The sequence below is a fragment of the Misgurnus anguillicaudatus genome, chromosome 12 (genome assembly GCF_027580225.2).
Source record: "Misgurnus anguillicaudatus chromosome 12, ASM2758022v2, whole genome shotgun sequence".
In the NCBI taxonomy this organism is placed as follows: Eukaryota; Metazoa; Chordata; class Actinopteri; order Cypriniformes; family Cobitidae; genus Misgurnus; species Misgurnus anguillicaudatus.
Window position 1 is genome coordinate 17,058,292 of NC_073348.2, and position 21,763 is coordinate 17,080,054.

Below are 21,763 nucleotides of genomic sequence, written 5' to 3' on the forward strand. Positions count from 1 at the left end.
CACTTGCTTTCGGTGAAATGAGGCATTGACTTGGAACTCACTTAGCAGAAAAATATTGTTATTTTTTTGATGGACAAAGCTTGAATGATGAAGGTCTATATTAAATGACTCTCGCATGATCTTTGTGTTATGTCAACTTTTATATTTATTGAAGATATTTAATTTACTGATTATTTTTAATGTAACTTTAAAAACTGAAAATAATATTAATTGCACAAAAGTTTGATTTCCATATGATGTGTGCATATTTGTAAACGTATGCAAAATATTTATTATGGTTCACCTTTTTTTTAACATTTTTAAAACCTTTATAGTGATAGCCAGAAAACAATGCAAAAAATATTTTATTAGTATCAGTGCCGTATGTAAAGTTCATGAAGTTTCCATCACATTCATGAACTTACCACATTCATCCACTGGGTGACAGCATGGACTGTGCTAATGACGTCACACACAACTTGTTTTCTAATTTTGTGTAATTAAAATCAAGTTTGAAATTAATTACCCAACAAAAAATATATTTTTTATGGACTTATTGGTATTGTTTTGATGAACAGTGTAGGTGATATTTTTTTGAGAGAATGCCATAGTTATATTCAGAGTCTAATGTTGTATTACTAGCGAAACATGTAAATGTATGAAAGGAGAAATCTCATGTTAAGCATTTTTATTTAATCTTATTCAGTAAAACACTATTAACTAAAATAATGTTTGTTGTTTACATTTACATGTTTTGAAAGGGTATAAAACAATTATTAGAAACAAAACATCAAAAAACATCTAAAGTTCATCATAAATATTCAGAATATATTCAGAAATCATGTTTATTTATTTAGCAAGAACAACTGTGTGACTATTCATTATAAAGATTATAATCATCAGAAATCTGCAGAGGCCCCAATCCCAAAGCTGCTAGAGAGATCATGTGACACAAGCTTTAATCATATAACAACATTTATACAAGGTAACACAAACCTATTTGGCTAATACAGATTTAATCAAATGTATATATATATAATATATATATATACACACACAGTCCGCATGAAACTAAAATTTTTGATGTTTTCTGTCTATATTTTCCACTTCCCATTTCCAGAGTTAATAAAATAAAACCACAATGAGCTCAGAGTTGGCAACTTCACCACACACATACAAGGAAATGCAAGAGCTATTTATTACCCAACTTGATAGTTATGAATCCAACAACATTATATGGTCACAGATCATTATACTGTTGTGGGTTTATTAAGCTGAAGTTTATAAACACATTTATCATACACTGGCCTAAAACTATAGATGGACAATCTGACATTTCTGGTCAAAACTTAAAATATAAACTCTTAGAAAATGTATTTATTATCATATTGAACAAACATGCCTACCTTTACGAAAAAGAAGTACACTTCAAGTTCATTTTATTGAGTATACTTAAGTAATGTTGGAGTATAGTTTTAAGTATACTTTATGTAGTAAGTGTACTAACATTTATGTTCTAGTAGTAAACTTATAAGTGTACTGCTTGAATACCGCTTGGGACTAAATTAGCCCACTTTTAGTATATAAAAGTATACTTCTAAACAATGTTGGGGAAAGTTACTTTTAAAAGTAAGGCATTACAATATTAAGTTACTCCCAAAAAAAGTAACTCATTGCATAACTTAGTTACTTTTCATGGAAAGTAATGCTTACGTTGCTTTTAGTTACTTTTGCGTTACTTTTTCTTGGCGTTAAAATTTTCTGCATTCAGAAATTGCATATTTCATCACAAAAATGTTTAGCTCTGGCCTGCCATCTCAGTTTCTGACTCAAACTGTTTCCACACAGGCACAGTTTAATTCAGTACATATTTTTTAATCAAAACTAAAAAAGTAACTTGAGTTACTTGAAAAAGTAAAAAAGTTTTTTGAAAAAGTAACTCAAATATTAATGTGTACATTTAAAAAGTAATGCGTTACTTTACTCGTTACTTCAGAAAAGTAATATTTTTACGTAACTCAAGTTACTTGTAATGCGTTACCCCCAACACTGCTTCTAAGTGTACTATAAGTGTAAGAGTAGTCAACTTTAAGTGTACAACTAGTGCACAATTAGTTCTTCGTTTGTACTGCAAGTGAACTCATGAGTATACTAGTAGTTTTCTAGACTTATACTTCAAGGGGTGGTTTCCTGGACCAGGATTAGCTTAATCCAGGACTAAGCCTTAGTTTAATTAGGAAATAGAACTAGTTTCAACAAACATGCCTTACTAAAAACATTACCTGTGTGCATTTTGAGGTAAAACAAAGGGCACTGATGTATTTTAAGATATGTCAGTGCAAGTTGTTTTCAGTTTGTAAACCGCCCCCAAGTGTACAAACAAATGTTCTGTTAGATTACTCTTAGTAAACTAGTACATTACTAATTTTGCGCTGCAGGTATACTTCCAAATGTTCTTTTAATATACTTTTAGTTAACTAGTAGTGTACTAGTCATATACTGAAAGTGTACATGCAAGTGTTCTGTTACCCCGGATTTCCACCGACTGCGGAGTGGCTGCAGATCGGCTGCGCTGCGTTACGGCTCCGCACTCCGCCGTCCGGCAATACCCACCGGATGCGTATTTGTTGCAGAGCGGCTGCGTGCTGAAGTGACGAGGACCCGTGAGTTCTCGCAAATTCACATGAAGATCGCGTGATATCTAGTTCTGTCTCCGCCCATTATGACGTTGAATTATGACGTTATAACAAACCAGCCCAGATCCCAACAAGAGATCTCGTGAATTCAGGTATGATCACGCAATAAATTCATGGCTCCGCCCTGCGGAGCTGTCCGGCATCCGTCAAAAATAGAAGCTCTGCGTATTTGTGCCGGAGGGCTGCGGATGGCCGGAGCTGTGACGGATTCGGAACGCAGTCAGTGGAAATACACACATTGACTTGAATGGAAACTGATTGACTCCGCCGTCGTTCCGCAGCGGATCCGCAGCCACTTCGCAGTCGGTGGAAACTAAGGGTTAGAGTACTCTTAGTAAACTAGTAGGTTACTTATTGTATACTGTTTACACTTTGACACTGAGAATCCATCTGCAGGTTTTTATTAAACATACTCATATTCCAATAGGCAAGGGCAAACAACAGCAAACACAGCAATGTAGGGCAGGCAAATCTCGTAGTCATGAAACAGGCAAAAGGGTCAGAGCAGTCAACAAACATACTCATAAACCGGGTAAAACAGATAAAGATCAATAAATACAGATAGATATGCAGGCAGGCCAAGAAACCGCTCAGCAATGACAGCCGGTACAAATCAAGACTTTGCACTGACTGAATGTTTCCAGAGAGTTTATATAGGCTGTCCAATGAGTTTCAGGTGGCAGACTAATCAGTCCAGGCATGCGGGATTATGGGAAATGGAGTCCAGAACGAAATTTAATATTTAGGGGATTCAGCCATAAATATAGATATATATATATATATATATATATACAACCTCAAATCAGAAAAAGATGGGACACTGTAGAAATTGTGAGTAAAAAAGGAATGGAATAATTTACAAATCTCATAAACTTATATTTTATTCACAATAGAATATAGACAACATATCAAATGTTGAAAGTGAGTATATAATATATAAATAATATATTTATAACTTTTTTATTTATTATTTTTGTTTGATTACCTCACTGATAGCATACGAAAGATTTAGCTTCAAATTGAAAGTACAATTAAAGGTAAATGTCAAGTATAAAATTAATACACAGGAACATTGTATGGTACTTTAAGTGCAATATATATATATATATATATATATATATATATATATATATATATATATTTATAGTATGATGTTAAGTTCACTTAAAGTAAAGTTGAGTAGGAAACTACTAGTTAACTAAATGTATAGTAAAAGAATACTTGCAAGTATAACTGCAGCACACAATTAGTAACTTACTAGTTTACTAAGAGTACACTAACAGAACACTTGCATGTGCACTTTCAGTATGAGTACACTAGTTAACTAAAAGTTTACACTGTAAAAATACTTTGCTGCCTTAAAATTTTTTGTTAAATCAACTCAGATTTACAAGTCATGTCAACAAAGATGAGTTTTATAAGTTATAACAACTCACCTGTAGTTATAACAACTGATCTCTAGTCAAGATAAATAACAGTAAGTTGAAATGACTTGCAAATCCGAGCCGATCCAACAAAAAATTCCAAGGCAGCAAAGCATTCCCCACAGTGTAGTAAAAGAATACTTGCAAGTATACCTGCAGCACAAAATTAATAACCTACTAGTTTACTAACACTAAAGATTCTCCATAAAGATAATATACATTTGTACACTACATATACTTTCAAAATTTACTTAAAATCTACTGTTTCTAAAGGATGCTAAATAATGTATTTTATAAATATGCTGTCAGTGTATTATTATAATGATAACTTTAACAGATAAAGTATACCTAATTAGTATACTTTAAAAAATTGCACAGAACTTTAACTCCAAGTATATATTTTTTTAAAGTATACTTTTAGAAAATATACTAAATTATAATTATTTTGAAATATGTTAAACGTTTAATTGTAAGCAAATACGTTGTAAGCATACTTTCAATATATTTAAAGATGGTATATTTCTTTCTAAGTATATTTGTAATGTACTATTGCAAAGTTAAATATACTTGAAATACAATAAAGTATATTTATTTTTCACCAGGGCTAATCATATGGCTTTTTGCAGCTTTCCTGGTGTAGCTTTCGTTGTTGCATTTTTACTTTATACTTTTAAGTATATGTCAGTAAACAAGTATAGGCCAAATATACTTAGACATTTCGGTCAGTATAGGTCAAGTATACTTTAGTACAATTTAAGTATATTTCTGAGAAGTACCTAAAGTACATTTTAGAGAAGTACATAAAAAGTTAACTGAAAGTATACTTTCTTATTTTAATTTTAAAAGAAGTATACTTATAGCACACTTGAATAAACTTCTTTTTCGTAAGGGTAAATGGTTTCTTTAAATAAACATCATCATATCATGACAGATTTAAACAATTCTTCTTTCACATATCCATTTATACTTTACTGAACACATATGATCAGCCCACCCAGATTCAGTCATGAGTGCACAACCAGAATTTCGGGGATATCCATCTAGCCAGTAGCTGAAACAGCAATTTTGAATACTTTTGAATTATTTAAAAAAAATAATAAAATGAATGATGTACAGGTATTAATATATGAAACTTAGTCTTAGAAAACTTTGACTGGTTAAATTCAGTGATCTCTTACCCAGATGTCAGTGTGGTGCCATCAACCCATTTCCACACTCCCTGTTCGTTTGTCAGACCAATCCAACTGCCAAGACCAGCATGCATACGCAAAAACAACTGAAACAATGACACAAATAAACTATAAATTCCAATAACAACCACATTCTGCTGACCATTTCATAGAAACAGACACAAACAGAAAAACAAATAAACACATTAGTTTCAAATAGTGTCATAAACATAATTGGCTAGGGTCTACACTAGGTTATTTGCACAAGGCGATCTGATTAACTGATGCCCTTTTGGCGGTTGAAAGTTCAGAAATGTTAAACTTTTGCAGTGACGCAGACGGATTCAGTTCAGCAATGCATGACAACACCAATTCAAAGTAAATAAGAAGTGTTAAAGCTGACACCCTGTGTGAATGTACTGTATGTCTTGTTTATACTTGACGTGTCAAAATGAGTGCGTTCGTGCGTGCGTGTGGCAATAATGGTGTCAATGTGGAGTGGGCGGTCATGCATGTTAGGTGTGCGAGACCTCATTTCGCGTGAAGATTTTTGTAACCGCATTTGCATCTCTGCATCTGAAAATGACCGACCTCGAGGCAATTCTCTCTGAGCAGACACGCCTGTGATGTATCTCTTTGATCAATCCATGCAAAACAATGAATTTACTATTTATCTGACACACTTAAAGTAAAGTAGGGAAACTTTGCCATTTAAAACACAAATTCTTCTATATGATTTAGAATTATTGGCTTATATTTGTATTGAATGCCACTGGAAGAGGAATAAAATACAAAGCTTGAGATTTCTGTATTGTTTGTAATGGAAACGTTAATCAAACGATAATGTTAAATTAGAACATATTGAAGAGATTGTTGTTTTATTAATTTTCTCATATTTATAAGTCAAGCTCTGATGTTACAAGTGCCAGGGTGGTCCTCGATTGCTCAAGTCCCCCCGTCATCTCAAAGAACAGTGTAACATTGAGCGTGTCAACTATAAACACCTTGTCCGTTTGTTGAGATGCGCACGATTACAACCGTTTCGGAACAAAGCGTGAGTATAAACAAAGCTTACGGCATCGAGGCTACGCTGAGGCATTTATGGTTCTACACAGCACTATATGACTAAAGATATGAGCTATATAGCACTTAAAGTGGTTCCCCAATGATTACAAGACAGTGATACACTTCTAGTGCTATTTAGCACCAACTATTAGAGAGTGTAGTATAGACATATTATCTTATTTTCTTTCACTCACTTCTTCCTCCTGGTTATTAATAATCAGCAGATCTGCTCTTTTCTCTTCACAGTCTCGTCTGCTGTCCCTCCAGTTTTTATGATCAGATGAAATGTAATAAAAACTGAACCTGTAGTAAATCCATGTGAAGTTACTGAAGTGCAAATCTGTTAATACAATCAGTGCATTTGTTAGTTTGATTTATCCAAACTAAAACATAAATACTTAATTGCATGCTGTACATAAATACAAGTGTTCAGATATTTTTTCCAGTTAATGCCAGTTAAAGGGATAGTTCACCCAATAATGACAATTCTGTCATCATTTACTCACTCTCATTTTATTACAGACCTGTATAAATGTCTTTGTTTTGATGAACACAAAGAAAGTTATTTTGAGAAATGTTTGTAACCAATGTATGTGAGTCCCATTCACTTCCATAGTATTCTTTTTTCCTACAATGGACGTGAAAGGGGCTCATAATACGTTTGGATGCAAACATTACTGTGAATCCACAAGCATTCTGCTTCATGCATGTAAACATTGTCACATTCTATTAATTATGAATGATTGGGCAATTCTGGTACATGATCAATGTTGGCTGGGTTTGAACACAAGTCTTTAGTGTTCTGAGTGTGGCATGTTATCTGCTGAGCTAACTCTCAGACAGTGGAACCAAAAGCAGAAGAACAATGAGTCGAGAAATCAAGGAAGAAATTACAAATACACTTGGATAGCAAAGCTTCTGTAAAACAGAGAAACACAAAATAGACAAAAAGGTCAAAAGGTACAATAAGGTACAAACTATTAGCTGGAGATCTGCCTGTGGTACAATGGCTCAAGACTGAACAAAATGGCAAGGAACAAGCACTCTTATAAAGAGCAAGACACAGGGGAAGGAAATCAAGGCTAATAAGGAGAGAATAAACAATAGTGCCTTCAGCAGGCGTGGAAAGCACTGAGCTTGGGGTTACAGTGTCATCTGGAGATCTGGAGGTAGTCCAACAAGGACGCTTTAAGGGGGAGCACCTCCTGCAGGCCAGGAGTGGAACAACAACCCAGAGATTAAATCTTTACAGGAGCCCCTCCCCTAGGAACAGCACCTGACGTTCTTCTAAGTGTTCCCTTTGGCTTGGTGAAACTCCGAGATGAGAACCATGTCAAGAATGTCTTGAGCGGGAACCCAGGACCATTCCTCTGGACCAAAGCCCTCCCAATCCACAAGATATTAAATCCTCCCATGAACTCTTCAGGAATACATCAACCTACAAACTGTATAACCATCAATGATGCGAGGTGCTGGGGCAGGTTTCCTAGCTGGGGACAGAGTAGAGGGAACAACAGGTTTTAAACGAGAAACATGTGAGGTAGGATGAATCTTCATGGACCTGGAAAGGAGTTGATAGGAAACAGGTTTATCTTCTTCAGGATTTTGAAAGGGACAATGTACCGCGGAGCTAACTTGCCTCTTGTCTTTGGTTGAGAGCCATACTCTTTGTCCAGGGCGAAGCACAGGTCCAACCCTCCTGTTGTCGGGCAGCCCTCAGTAAGGTATTACGTGCTCTCTGCCAGGAACGCCGGCACTGGCGAAGCACTCGAGATCTCCATGTGGATTGGTTGTCTGCAACCAAGAACCTCATTGTCTTCTGAATTTCTTGATTTACCATTTCCATCTGGCCATTTGACTGGGGATGGAAGCCAGAGGACAGGCCAGAACCAGGAAATAAACTGCGGACCCCATGATCAGAAACCATGTCATTGGGAAAGCCGTGGATTCTGAACATGTGCCTCATCAATAGTTCCGCAGTCTGGCTAGCAGTGGGAAGCTCGGGCAAAGGCAAGAGGTGACAATTCTCAGAAAATCTGTCGACTACTACAAGGATTGCCATATTTCCTTGAGACTGAGGTAAGCCTGTGATGAAGTCTAAGAAATGTGGGACCAAGGATGTCTTGGAATGGGCAGTGGGTCTAGCAGGCCATGAGGATGGGTCCTTGGGGGTGCATTACCTGGGCCTGGTTGCTGCCGTTGGGCCTTTTTAACTGCTGTCTCGATATCCCATTGAATAGGTGCAACCACTCTGGAAGTGGGGAGAATGAACTCTGGACAGCACTCTACTTCCAGTGGTTCAAACTGCCTAGAGAGCGCATCTGGCTTGAGATTCTTAGAACCTGGGAGATAGGAGAGAGTAAAGTTAAACCGATTGAAAAAAGGGCCCAGCGGGCTTGTTGGGCATTCAATCTCTTTGGCTGCTGGATATAAGTGAGATTCTTGTGATCAGTCCAGATGAGGAATGGTTGTTTGGCCATCCAGTGCCTCCACTTCTCTAAGGCCAGCTTGACAGCCAGTAGTACGCGGTTCTCAATATCATAGTTCCTCTGCGTTGGGGTAAGCTGATGAGAGAAGAAAGCACATGGGTGAAGCTTGTTATCACACTTAAATTCTCTGTGACAAGACTGCTCCTATTGCATATAGGAGGCTTCCACCTCCAACACAAAAGGGAGCTCTGGGTCAGGGAGGGTTAGAATTGGGGCAGATGTGAAGAGCCGCTTTAGTCTGTTGAAGGCGTAATCTGCTCTGTTAGTCCACACAAATGGCTTAGCTGACTTCCTGGTCACTGCTGATAAAGGTTCAGCCACAGAACTAGTTTCTAATAAATCTAATAAAGTTAGAAAAGCCTTGGAAGCGCTATACCTGTTTCACTGAAGTTGGTTAATGCCAAGCCAAAACAGCCCGTATCTTGCCTGGGTCCATCTGAAGGTTGCCATCTGATACTGTAAAGCCAAGGAAAGAAATTTCCGAAACATGAAACCCACTTTTTTCCAACTTTACATAGAGCCTATGTTTCACTAGCTGGGCCAGGACCTGTCTGACCTGCTGAACATGCTCTTGATAATTGTGGGGGAAAATCTAAATATAATCCAGTTAGACAAAAACAGATATATTCAACATATCTCTAAGAACATCATTAATAAAGGCTTGGAAGATAGCTGGTGCATTGACCAGGCCAAATGGCATTCCCTGGTACTTGTAGTTGTCAGTCAGGGTGTTGAACGCCTTCTTCCACTTTTCCCCCTCACAAACTAAGTGGTATGCATTACGGAGGTCAAGTGTTATGAATATAGTAGCCCCTTGCAGGATCTCAAAGGCTGTGGACATAAGAGGGAGAGGGTACTGGTTCTTTATAGTTAAATGGTTCAAGCCTCGGTAGTCTATGCAGGTTCTGAGACCCCCTGTTCTTCTTTTTCATGAAGAAAATACTGCCCCTGCCAGTGAGGTAGATGGACGGATGAACCCGCTGTCTAAGTACTTCTTCAGGTAATTGTCCATGGCGACTCTCTCAAGGCCAGAGAGGGAATAGAGCCTTTCACGTGGTGGTCAAGTTCTAGGCAATAATATAATAGAGCAGTCATAAGCTCTATGTCGGTGGAGAGTGGCAGCTTGGGTCTTACTAAAGACTTTCTAGACTTCTGCATACTCCTGGGGAACTCAAGATAATTCAGTACATATAGCAAGTGGCTTGATCTTTACCGGCACCATTTCGGAAACGGCCATAACTTCTGTGGATAGGGTCTTGGAAACAGATGTGGATGTCCCCTTAGGGATGTCTGGCTCTGGAAATGTCTATAATGTCTTGGAAGGGTGACAGGAGGTGTTATCTGACACTAGGCAGTTAGCTTCCCAGGTTTTAACCATCCCTCGGGTTCAGTCAATGTGCGGGTTGTGTAAAGTCAGCCAAGGATAAGAGGAAGTTTTGGAGAGCTAATCAGAAAGAACTGTGTCCATTTCCAGTGTTGCTCCACCTGTAGCTGGAGATGTGGGGTACATTGAGTGACTTATCCTGAACCCAGAGGACTGCCATCGACTGTTGTGATTTTGAGGGGGTCTTTGTAGCATTTTTGGCTGAATAACAAACCTCTTGGTTCAGTCTTGATGTTACGTGATCAACCTTGGCTGGGTTTGAACCTGGGTCTGAACCTGGGTCTTCAGTGTTCTGAGTGTGGTGTGTTATCTGCTGAGCTAACTCCCAGAACGTGGAAAGCAGAGGAGCGAGAGTCGAGAGACTTAGGTTTTCCAGAAATAAAAATATTAGCAATCTTGCACATGGTAAGGGAACAGCAAGACGAATTCCAACGTGACGCACTGTTCCTTTAACTATTTGATACTTCCCTCTTCTTTGTCGATGTCTTATACACCTGAATCCTAGTTTCCACACATTACTCCATTTTCTTCCATCGCTAATTTCTCCCCTTAGTTCCGCTTCCGGTGTCCTTCCAACAAACAAGATCTCTTCACAATACACAGTCGAATCAATGACAAGTACTGAAGAATGAATGATCAAACACTTATCTTCATTGCTGTTCCAGCCCAATTCTCCAACTTGATTTCACCCAAGCCTGCAAATCCACACAGAAGTGTCTCTCCAAATACACCAGCAACCTCTGCCTCTCTCACAGCGCTTGCCGAAATAAACTTCCTCCTTCCTTAAAGGCTACTTCATATCTGCCATTGGCCTCTTCCTCCACTCTTCTTCACTTTCAGTTTCGTTTTTCGAGCTTTCCCTCACCCTCCCCCCTTTCGTATTAACCTCTCGACGCGCACTAGTTCGTGCACGGAAAAACGTCAGTTTTTTTAATGCTGCTAACACTATATATATAGCCTAATGTGTACAAACAAACAATAATAATAACATTGCTATACATCGTTTAAAAGGTCTAAGGGTTTAGCATCAGTGTATGGTGTCCGTTTTGAGATACAATTGCTCTAGCATCATAAATATAGTATTTTGTTACAGAAGTCCAGATGACAACATGCATAAAATAAGCTGACTCCTTACCTTTGTGCTGGTATAAGGAACGCGAATCGAATCCAGTCTGTTTCAGATGTGTGAATAACCCATAAAAGCTCTCCAACAAAGTACATCCAATGACCAATTTTGTCCACAAATGCGTATAATCCGTGAAATATTGATATATTGTCCATCGTTTACATCAGATTTCACATGCACGTCTTGTAATAGATTATAATTGATGACTATTTACATCGTAACACTTGTATATGAGATAACACTCGCGTTCAAAACCAGCGCTCAAACTTGATTGTACAAGTAGGCGGGAGTATAATACATAATATCCAAACAGCGCTGTCAAATATCGTAACGTCATCTGACTCACGCATTCCTCCAATGACTTCATGGAAAATATTGATAGACAGAACGTGTAGCCAATTAGATAACGAATACAACGATCTTTGTGTGAAGCTTTATTTCCTGGTGTGGATACGGCATTTTATACGCTTATATAAGGATAAACAATAAAAAGAACGCATGTATGCATGTAAACAAAAGACTTTTATTTTGTGGCTGACTGGCACTGGCAGAAAAGGCAATAGTCTTACAAAAACTCTTGCAAGAACCTCATTTTTGGGTCTATTGACTTCAAACGTGAAATATAACTTCTTTAGACTTGTGGCTTTGGCATCATTGCATTTCTAGGTTTCACACATATATTTATCATTAAGATTTTTAGTGTTAAAAAAGGTGTTATGCAAAAAAATTGTATTACAATGTACTTCAGCCTCTCTAACTTTTTTAATTTTTATCTTAAAATTATTTTGAAACATGGAAAACGAAGCTCAAAGTGTCTTCAATCTAATGATGCCACATGTATGCTTATACTCTAAATGGTTTAGTAAAAACAGCCCTTTTAGTGAAAGTAGGTATTTTCATGGTTTGGGGCCAGAATGGGGGTGATTTTCAAGAGGTTAAACCCAGCGGGCACCCAGAGCGAACTCGCGGAACCAACTTCTCCCTTACGGTTTTCTTGACGCCTTATTTATGGGCCTCCTCTTCCCTACAACATCCAATCACCGATCGCCACACTCACTAAGCACACCTGTGCCCGGTTGCATGAAACTCCTTAAGTGAGGGTTTCCCTGAGGGAGAAAAATTCCCTGAGGTAAGGGATTTATTTAAGAGCGTTGCAACAAAGGTCTTAACTGTCACCCTTACCTAAGTGTTTATACTAAGTATTTTACGGCAGTCTCTGCCAAAACACGGCAGCGTAGACGCGGTTGCTGTAGTTACAAAATCTCACAGCGGTAACAAATCAACGCACGCAGCTCAACAGATGGCGGATTTGTGTACAATGAAACATCGCAAATAACAGACTTTAAAGTGCCGCATGTATAAAACCTCAAAGTAATTCAAACTGGAAACACTTTAGATTGACGGACAATCAAACCGCTATTCTCCTAATAAATACGCATCACTTTTCTCTAGGGATTATTTCGATCGTTAGAAATGCGCGTTGGTACTTAATTTTCTTAAATAACCGTACAATCAGCCATCGCGTGTGACGTTAAGGGACCTGTTATAGTCCCTTAAGTTTTTAAGGGAAAATTGGACTTAAGGACTTTGTTGCAACGCATAGCAAAACTTAAGGTAATAATTTAGCATTTAAGGGTAAATACTTATTGACAGCCTTAAGGTTCACTTAAGGGTTTTTCTTGCAACCCATTTTTTATTAAGGGCACCCTTAACCTAATATTTAAGGGATTTCTTAGCTTAAGGACTTTCATGCAACCGGGCACAGATCTCAATGGCCTTGTGTTACAGTGAAGCTGGTTCGGGCGGAACTATTTCCCCCATTTTGGTTCCGCTGGCTTAAAGTCAGTGGCGGAGTGGCCATCGGGAGAGGCGGGACATTTCCCGGTGGGCCGGTAGTGTTTTGAGGTTGCAAGGGTTGGTCTGATAATAGTTATACATTGCGAGTTATAGCAACCCCGTCTGGTGGCTTGATGTGCGGCCGCTTCCCGCTGGTCAAACTGTGCAGCCTCTTTGCTCAACATTAAAGTACTCAACCTGTTCGACAGGTCCAACCATGTTTAGGATTTTTAAAAATATAGGGGGATCATTGAACGGCGCTCCCCAAATGGCTTAGCCTGTCAGCCTTTGATGTAAAAAGCCGCACCGCCGAATGCCTGTTTATTGGAGTACATATGCGGTTGGATTGATCCATCAAGCAGATAGACTATTTGATAGTAAGTGTGGATTAAGCATGTTTAAAATCTCTAGCTTGGTGGTCAGTGCATGAATGGATCAAATCAGCACATTTGCAAATGTTTGTCTCCATATGGCTATATAATAAATAAAAATAAGAACTAACTTTGCAGTATCACATTATATATTTCCTACTATGTGATTTTCATATTATAAACGAGAGTATTCAACTGCAATATGGCAATATATATCCTCACAGCATTATTATTTCTCAAAACTTTGACAAAAATTATTTTTAAGGATTAACTGTATTCTTTCAAAGAAACACACATTATTCCGCATATGATTTGAATATAAGTCGAGAGTAACGGCAATGAATGTCTTATATGGCAATAAATATCCACATTACTTAATATAACAGCATAATGAAATGAATAAAAAGACAAGGAAGTAGGATTGGCATGTAAATTGTATTATTATTACCGGAAAAACAGCAAAATAACTGAAATAAACTCGGAGGTAAATGCGCCAAATACGTTAAAATAAATTAGCAATAACAGTGGAAAAAACATTATTATCTCTCAAAACTTTATATGAAAAAAAAGATATTTAAAGGAAAAATACTTACAGTTTTTCAAAGATATTAGAAAGTATTCCATATTACCCCGTTTATGAGCACGTTCATCTCTGGCCTTGCTCTGTTATGTAATAGCTGATTGATAGGTGCGCATCTCCGTCTTTCAAACAGGTATCCTTTTGTATAGTTACTCATTTAGGAAAATTATCCATGATTTGATGTTTTTATTATTATTATGAAAATGTTATTTTTTTGCAGATTTTTTTTTTTTACCACGGAGGGCCGGTGGTATACGAAATTTCCCGGTAGATTTTTTGGTCCCACTCCGCCCCTGCTTAAAGTCACTCACTGACGCACCGTGATTTACTACAGTACTTTGCCACGTCACAGCCCGTGACGTTGGCACGATATGGAATTTAAACCCAGAAGACAAAAATATCACAAAACAGCCAAAAATTTACCTTTTTTTTTCAAATGTTAAAATTAACAAATGCTAACATTGTCTTTTATGATGTGCAACACAAATAATTATGTTAAGTTCTAAAAAAAGGTGTTGGTTAATGTTTCATGATGCTTTAACTCACAAGGCTGAACACCTACAAGACTGAAATGGGCGTCAATTTATCCAGCTTGATTTATGATTTTTTTTGACTGCAAATCAAAACATTTTAAGCTGGTGAACGCGGCAGATGACAAATGCATGTCTTTTACAACGAACCTTAACCCAGGGAACACATACTGTTAAAAAATGTACATCTTATAATTCACTGTATGTCACTGGATAAAAGCGTCTGCCAAGTGTATAAATGTAATGTAAATAATAAATATATTTTGTATTTACTTTTTTGTTTTAATCACATACATTAGTTTTCCTTATCATGCAGCAGTTTTTTTGTAAATTACTTTTTTTTTGCTGCTTTTTCTTTAGTCACCTTATAGTTGTTGGTTATTGTTTACTTATTCAGGTTTCATAATCATAAATAATATTTTGAAGTGTTTGAGAGAGAATAAATAAAGTGTTACCTGCTAAGGCATTGTTGATGTTATCACTCTTCTTTTTTAACTGGTCTTCTTCTTCAGTCAAGATTTTGTCCCGGTTTAGTAACTTACTACATTTGGTTAGTAACTCCTCTCTTTCTTTAGTCAAGTTATAGTTGTGTGTTAGTAACTTTTCTCTTTCTTTAAGTAAGTTAAAGTTATGTGTTATTAACTCTTCTCTTTCTTTAGTCAAGTTATAGTTGTGTGTTAGTAACTCTTCTCTTTCTTTAATTAAGTTATAGTTGTTTGTTAGTAGCTCCTCTCTTTTTTCAGTCAAGTTACAGTTGTGTGTTAGTAACTCTTCTCTTTTTTTAGTCAAGTTACAGTTGTGTGTTAGTAGTTGGTTTCTTTCATTGTTGAAATAGACACAGATGACTATTACAGCAGTGAACAGAAAAACAGACAGTAAACACAAACACACTTGAACTGATCTGTGTCTTCTGTTCTTCACTGAGACTCTTCCTGAAAATCACACACATTATATTACATTTGTCTTTTCTTTCTCACTTCAATAAATCAACTGATAATCAAATGTGAATACCTGTATGTTTAAGCGCTGGCTGTCTCTCTGTTCTGATCACCTCTGTGTTTATCATCACTTCATCATTTCTTACTAAATCTAAATCTTCATAGATGACCATTGTCATCTCCATTCTCTCTCCTATGTCCAGTGTCTTAGGTCTGACCACACACTGTGATAAATAATCTCAGACGTCTCTAATCTGTTAATGTCAAAAATTTTAACACCCTGCCAATGCTGTAGGTTATTCTAGTTTGGTTTGTTGAAGCTGCTGTTTTCTATTTCTGTTTCATCAGCATTTCTACGCAAGACAAAACCACTAAATGTGATCATAGCTGGTGTGAATTCCGGGGTATTTATAGAAAGCCTTTTCAAAGGGTCTGCAAACAGGCTATGATGCATGTAATGTAATTTATGTCAACTTGAGACTCTTGAAAACGCAGAATGTTAAGCTAAGGCAAGGCTACAAATTTAAAGTCTGATTTTTAGTTTGATGTGGATTTGTCTAAAAGATTGTCAGCAATGATTAATAGAGCTCATTTTTGTTTTTCCTCTTCGTAGGAGAAAACAAAAGTTTATTAGGAGTGTAAACTCTCAAAATATATTAAATTTTAATGAAATTATGGATACCAGTGCTTTAAGTGGGCCGGAACGCCCCGGTACTCAGTACCGCCACTTCTAAAAATAGCTCTTGAGCGTACCACCACCTCTACATGCGGCCAGAACGTGCTTTTAGCGTACCGGAACGCTCATCTGTTTAAAAATCAGAGGTTTAATTTAATCATTTGGCTGCGCTGCCGCTTTTCAGAGCGCCCTCAATGTACGCTTCCTAATTCGTTCCACCGAGAGCAGAGACTACATTACCCATAAACCCTTGCGTTTACAAGTTAAAAGCGCATGCGTCCGTCAGTCAGTCTCAACGTGCTCTGGAGAGGTGTGTGTTTGTGTGTAAAACGCGCAACCATAGCTGCTCGGTTAAAATGAAAATACAATGAACACGTAATATGCCCTCCTTGTTTTAGACTCTGAGTAGTAAAAGAACGCCGTCAGAATCAGAGGACTCGCTGACATCCGACCAAGCCAGAATGATAGCTGCAGGTCAGACGCAAGCCTTGTAGGTACGTGATAATCACCGCTGTCGCGGCTTTCAGTTTGGTTCCCCTCGACGCAACTTCGGATTTCCTCAGGCGATGTGCAGAAAACATTCTTGAAATTGTAATATACATTTAGTTTAATTGCTAAACTAAAAGTAAACGAAATTTCACTTTAGAGTTTTAAAATGGCCAGTATTTTGTTATTCTTGACCCCATAGACATGGTCTTGGTGTCATTTTAAAGTTTTTTTTCAAGCTTTTTCTATCTAAACCACTAGTTTTAGCATTTAACCATGCTGAAAATTTTACTCACATATCTACCTTTTGCACATTTTATTTATGTTCAAAAACTCTTTCTACAGTAGCTCTTTCTAATGGTATTTTTTTCAAAATCCTTTTGCACATTTTATTTATGTTCAGTAGCTATTTCTAGCTCTAGCAAATCCACAAATTTATAAAAGGATTAATTATTTTTTACAAGGTCGTCTGTTGACTGCTAAATATAAAACCCCTTCAATATAGGAGTCGAGTCAGCAAAAAAAAAAAAAAAAAAAAAAATAGAGTACCGGCACCTCTTTTGGGCCACTTAAAGCACTGATGGATACTGTCTCAAGACAGTAAAATAAATGTGTGTGTGTGTCATTTTATTTGTCAACATGATGTTGGTGAATCATGTTCAGTCTCTGTTTTGGCCAAGGCTCACATGGAATCACTATGGAGCGTATGCATGACTCATATAAATACATATATACATACAGAGACATCATGTCTGTTCAAACTGAGGGGCACATGCTCCCTTGGATTTATCATGCAACGTCAAAATCAACGAAGCAACTTTGCATCTTGTATTTACAAACTTTTGTATTGTATAGGAGCTACTAAAAACAACGTCTGTTACACACAATGACATAAAAAGTTTGCCAAAATAATAAAGACTGACAAGCTTATATTTTTAGACTTTAGTTTATTGAATATACACCAACAAAATTAGTGAGACAACTTGGCCACAACTTGGCTGGTTGCCACGACTGTGCTTCTTTGCACTTCAGTCTATACAAATAAAAATTTGGAGATTTAATACACCAACCTCTGGTTTTACAGACAAGGCTTAAGGCTAGTCCTAGACTAAAATACATGTTTGTACTGACATATCTTAAAATATATCAGTGCCATTGATTTGTCTCAAGATACACACCAGTAAAGTCCTTTTCTAAGGCAAGTTTATAAAAGATGCTTAATTTTACTGACTTATTCGTGTAAAATATTGCTATTTTTTAGATGGACAAACCTTAAATGAGGAAGGACTATATCACATTTAACATACTAAGTTACATAATATTTTTGTTATTTCAATCTTTATGTTTATAATTGAGTCATCATTTTTAGTGTAACATTACAAATTAAAAATAATATAAATAAATAACACAAAACTTTGATTTTCATATGATGTGTGCATATTTGTAAATGTATGCAAAAATAATCATCATGGTTAACAATTTTTTTCCCTCATTTTAATAACCTTTATAGGAAATAATCCAAGAAGATTTTACTTTATGTGAAAGTTCCAAGTTATACCACATTTATATACTGGGTGACCACATGGACTGAGCTGATGAGGTCACGCCAATTGCGTTCTAATTTTGTGAAATAAGGAATCAACTCTGAACTTGATCACTCAGTGGTGTAGTGCAGGGTATACACAGGAGTGCTTCTCAAATTTATTTGTGCATCCTCGTTTCCTTTCCTTGCATCTTGGCTCCACCCTCCAAGGATGTATGCGAGGAAAGACCAAAGATGCAAGGATGGAGGAGACGAAGCATTAAGTGAAATGGCATATCTTTATTCCTCACTCTTTGTTTAAAGTTCATTCTCTATTATCAAGTGCAGTAAAAAAACAAATATTTAACATGAAAAATAAAGTTAAATGCATAATTGAGTTGGAGTTCATAGGCTTACTGCATTAAAATAAAGACATTCTGGAGGTGGGGGTCGATGACGGGTTTTTCAGCAAATGGAATCACGCGGGGTCCTAAGGGGACAGAATTGCCAGGGGGGACAGACATAGATGTATACACTAGATATTGCCTTGGCCACGGCAGTTCATTGGAACAAATGCGTCAAATAGGGCCGCCATCTTGAAACAGGGGAGGCCCTACTCTTTGATGCATCAGCGTCAATGTAGACAAAGGTGTAACTGAAATAAAATCACCATAAATCTTCACGAATGAGCTTATCAAGTTTTTTTTTTTTGTTCGTTCCAACGGTCAGACATGTATTTAGCATTGAGTCCAGAGAAAATGTAAAGTTTTGATATTAAGAAAAGCTACTTTTTCTAAGAATAATGCATAGTGCTAGTAGGCCTAACATCCATACGGAGCACAAAAGTCCGGCATCGTCCAAGTACAGACAGAGAGCGCAAAGTTTGGTCTATTTTTTACTCTAAGAGGTTTTATAATCCGATGCATACTTTGTGCACCAAAACGAACTCAGGGTTCCCACACCTTAGTTAACTTTAAATTCAAGGACTTTTCAAGGACTTTCCAGGTCCAATACCCTCAAATTCAAGGACTAAATGTTGGAACACATTTCAAGTGAGAGCAAGGTTACATTGTGTTACCTTTTAAGATACATTGTTACAGTTCCCTTTTGAGAGAACTCACGCTGCGTCTCTGCGGTGACACTTTGGGGATGCCTTCAGGGGCTATTTGCGTCTGAATGTGTATATCAAATTCAACCAATGGTGAGGCTTAACGACAAAGACAGGGTAATGCGGGGGCCAGGAAGTATATCGCTATCTGAAATATTGCCAAAGATGGCGTTACAGGGACGCAGGAAGTATGGCATGGGAGACGCAGCGTCTCGTTCCCTTCTCAGGCAACAACATTTACAAACGTAACCAGAGATGTTTTCATGTGTCAAACACAACTATGCAAAAAAGCATTTTGGTATGAATCAACATTCACATACAGAATATATAAGCATTTAAAGTGAACAGTTTAGCACGTGTGCTTAAAAGTCTAGAATTTTTATGATATTTTCCTACACTACACAGGGAATAATATGGATTTTTTCCAGAAAACTTCTTGCATAAAATAGATTCAAGCACTCTCAATGACCTGTATTTATGTATGTATATTTTCAAGAACTTCCCAGGGCCTTTAATTTTCCCCCCCAGATTCACAAACTTTCAAGGATTTCAAGGACCCGTGGGAACCCTGCAAACTGACATTTCAGCATACAGGAATTCAAGCGCCAACCTTACAACACGTAGCGGTATGTGTCACAGTGATGCCTATTTGTACTATTAATGGTAACTTGGTAACTATGGGCACTTTTACCTTATTGTAATACTATTTCAAACACTGTCAGAGGGTTTTTGTCATATGCGCACTTGTGCAAGCAGTGACACATCCTGTAAACCTTACAAACAACAGGCATTCACATCTGTACATTTCCATACAGCATAATGTGACGTCTTGCATTTATATACAAATCCGGACACCTTACTTAAAGCAACAATATGTAGTTTTTTTACCTTTAAATAATGTCTCTTAAATTATTTCAGTGATAGAACAACTTTTAACTGGACAAATTGTACTGTTGTTGCAACCTGAGCAGCCTCCTAGCTGCTACAAGCACACTCTGAAAGTGGCGGTGGAGGGTAGAGCACACAGCCCTGCCCCTCCCCCTGCCTGCAGAAGGTTACATACCAGGCACTGTTGCGCTTTTCAACCACATGGGGGAGCTGTAAGTCATTTTTACATGGAAACTACATAGTGTTGCTTTAAATGTAGAGGTTGTGTAGAGATTTTATTTAAATCTTTCCTAAAGAATGTATATATTTATAAAAAAAAGAATAAAGTAAGGTAATAAAGGAACATTTATTACATTATAATAAACGTAGAGTTGATTTGTGAAAACAGATAAGTTCCATTTAAAATTCTAAAATGAGCATTTTTATCAAGCGTTTATGTTCAATAATGGCAATGAAAATAACCTATTCATTTCAAAAATATAAACAAAATTAGGATTTTTCTCAAATGACACATTATGTGATGATATTGTATCCATTGCAGGCTTGAGATATAATTAACTTAGGTTTTACGTATATAAGCAGAACAATGAAACTTTTAAGGAGAGGTTTGTGAAAGCCCTCCAAGTTGTCTGAAATTCAGTGTTTTTACGCTTCTTCTATCAGATCGGAAGTAACTAGTAACTAACTACTTGAGTTGCTTTTACTTGAGTACATTTTTGTATAAGTTTTTGTACTTTTACTTGAGTACAGATTTGAGGTACTCTATCCACCTCTGCTGATTAGATCATTTAGCATCGCACTCAAAAATAAATATGCAGGAGGTGCAATGATATTACGCAGCAGCGGAAAATAGTCCCCTTGGTAACTTTTAATAGCAGGTGACTATTTTCGGGCACTGTGTAATATTATTGCACCTCTTGCAGCAATGTTACAGCAAAGTCCTTGATTATTACCCCACAATGAGAGTATAGGTCCTAGCCATATCAACCTACAAAATCTCAACTTTTAATTTTGCATCGGTCTTAGTACACGATGTAACTACAGAAGAGTCAAGTTTTAAATAGGAAAAATATCAAAACTCTTTGGTTATTTTTGAACATGATGCTAAATGGTCTAATCAGATTCAATGGATTGTGCTAAGCTATGCTAAAAGTGGTAGCGCCACACCTGGAGATCAGCTGAATGGATTCCAAAATGGTAAGAATCAAATGTTTAACTCTAGATGAGCTGGAAAATGAGCAGAATGTCCCTTTAAAAACTGCCACAGTAAACATCACGGAGGCTTGTACTGCTCACAAACATGTACACGCAGGGTATGAATACTTATTTTCTTAGAGTATCTGTGTTCATGGAATCTGGGCATGCCTGCTTTTCATCCAGACCTTAACGCTTTGTGTTATCGACATTATATGGTGCTGCACGGACGGATCGGCATATAATGTACAGCAATACAGCATGCCCTATTCATTCAACAAGGCAACACAATCATTACTCCT

General features: G+C 37.1%; 1 long non-coding RNA gene across 1 annotated transcript; it reads right to left on the bottom strand.

The window, feature by feature from the left end:
- Positions 1 to 4,566: 4,566 nt before the first annotated feature.
- On the bottom strand, positions 4,567 to 7,181 carry LOC129447360 (uncharacterized). The gene is made up of 3 exons (XR_008645449.2): positions 6,528 to 7,181; positions 5,278 to 5,375; positions 4,567 to 5,150 (listed from the first exon to the last, which is right to left on the bottom strand). It is a non-coding gene; the product is annotated as an uncharacterized lncRNA (long non-coding RNA).
- Between the last annotated feature and the right edge of the window lie 14,582 nt (positions 7,182 to 21,763).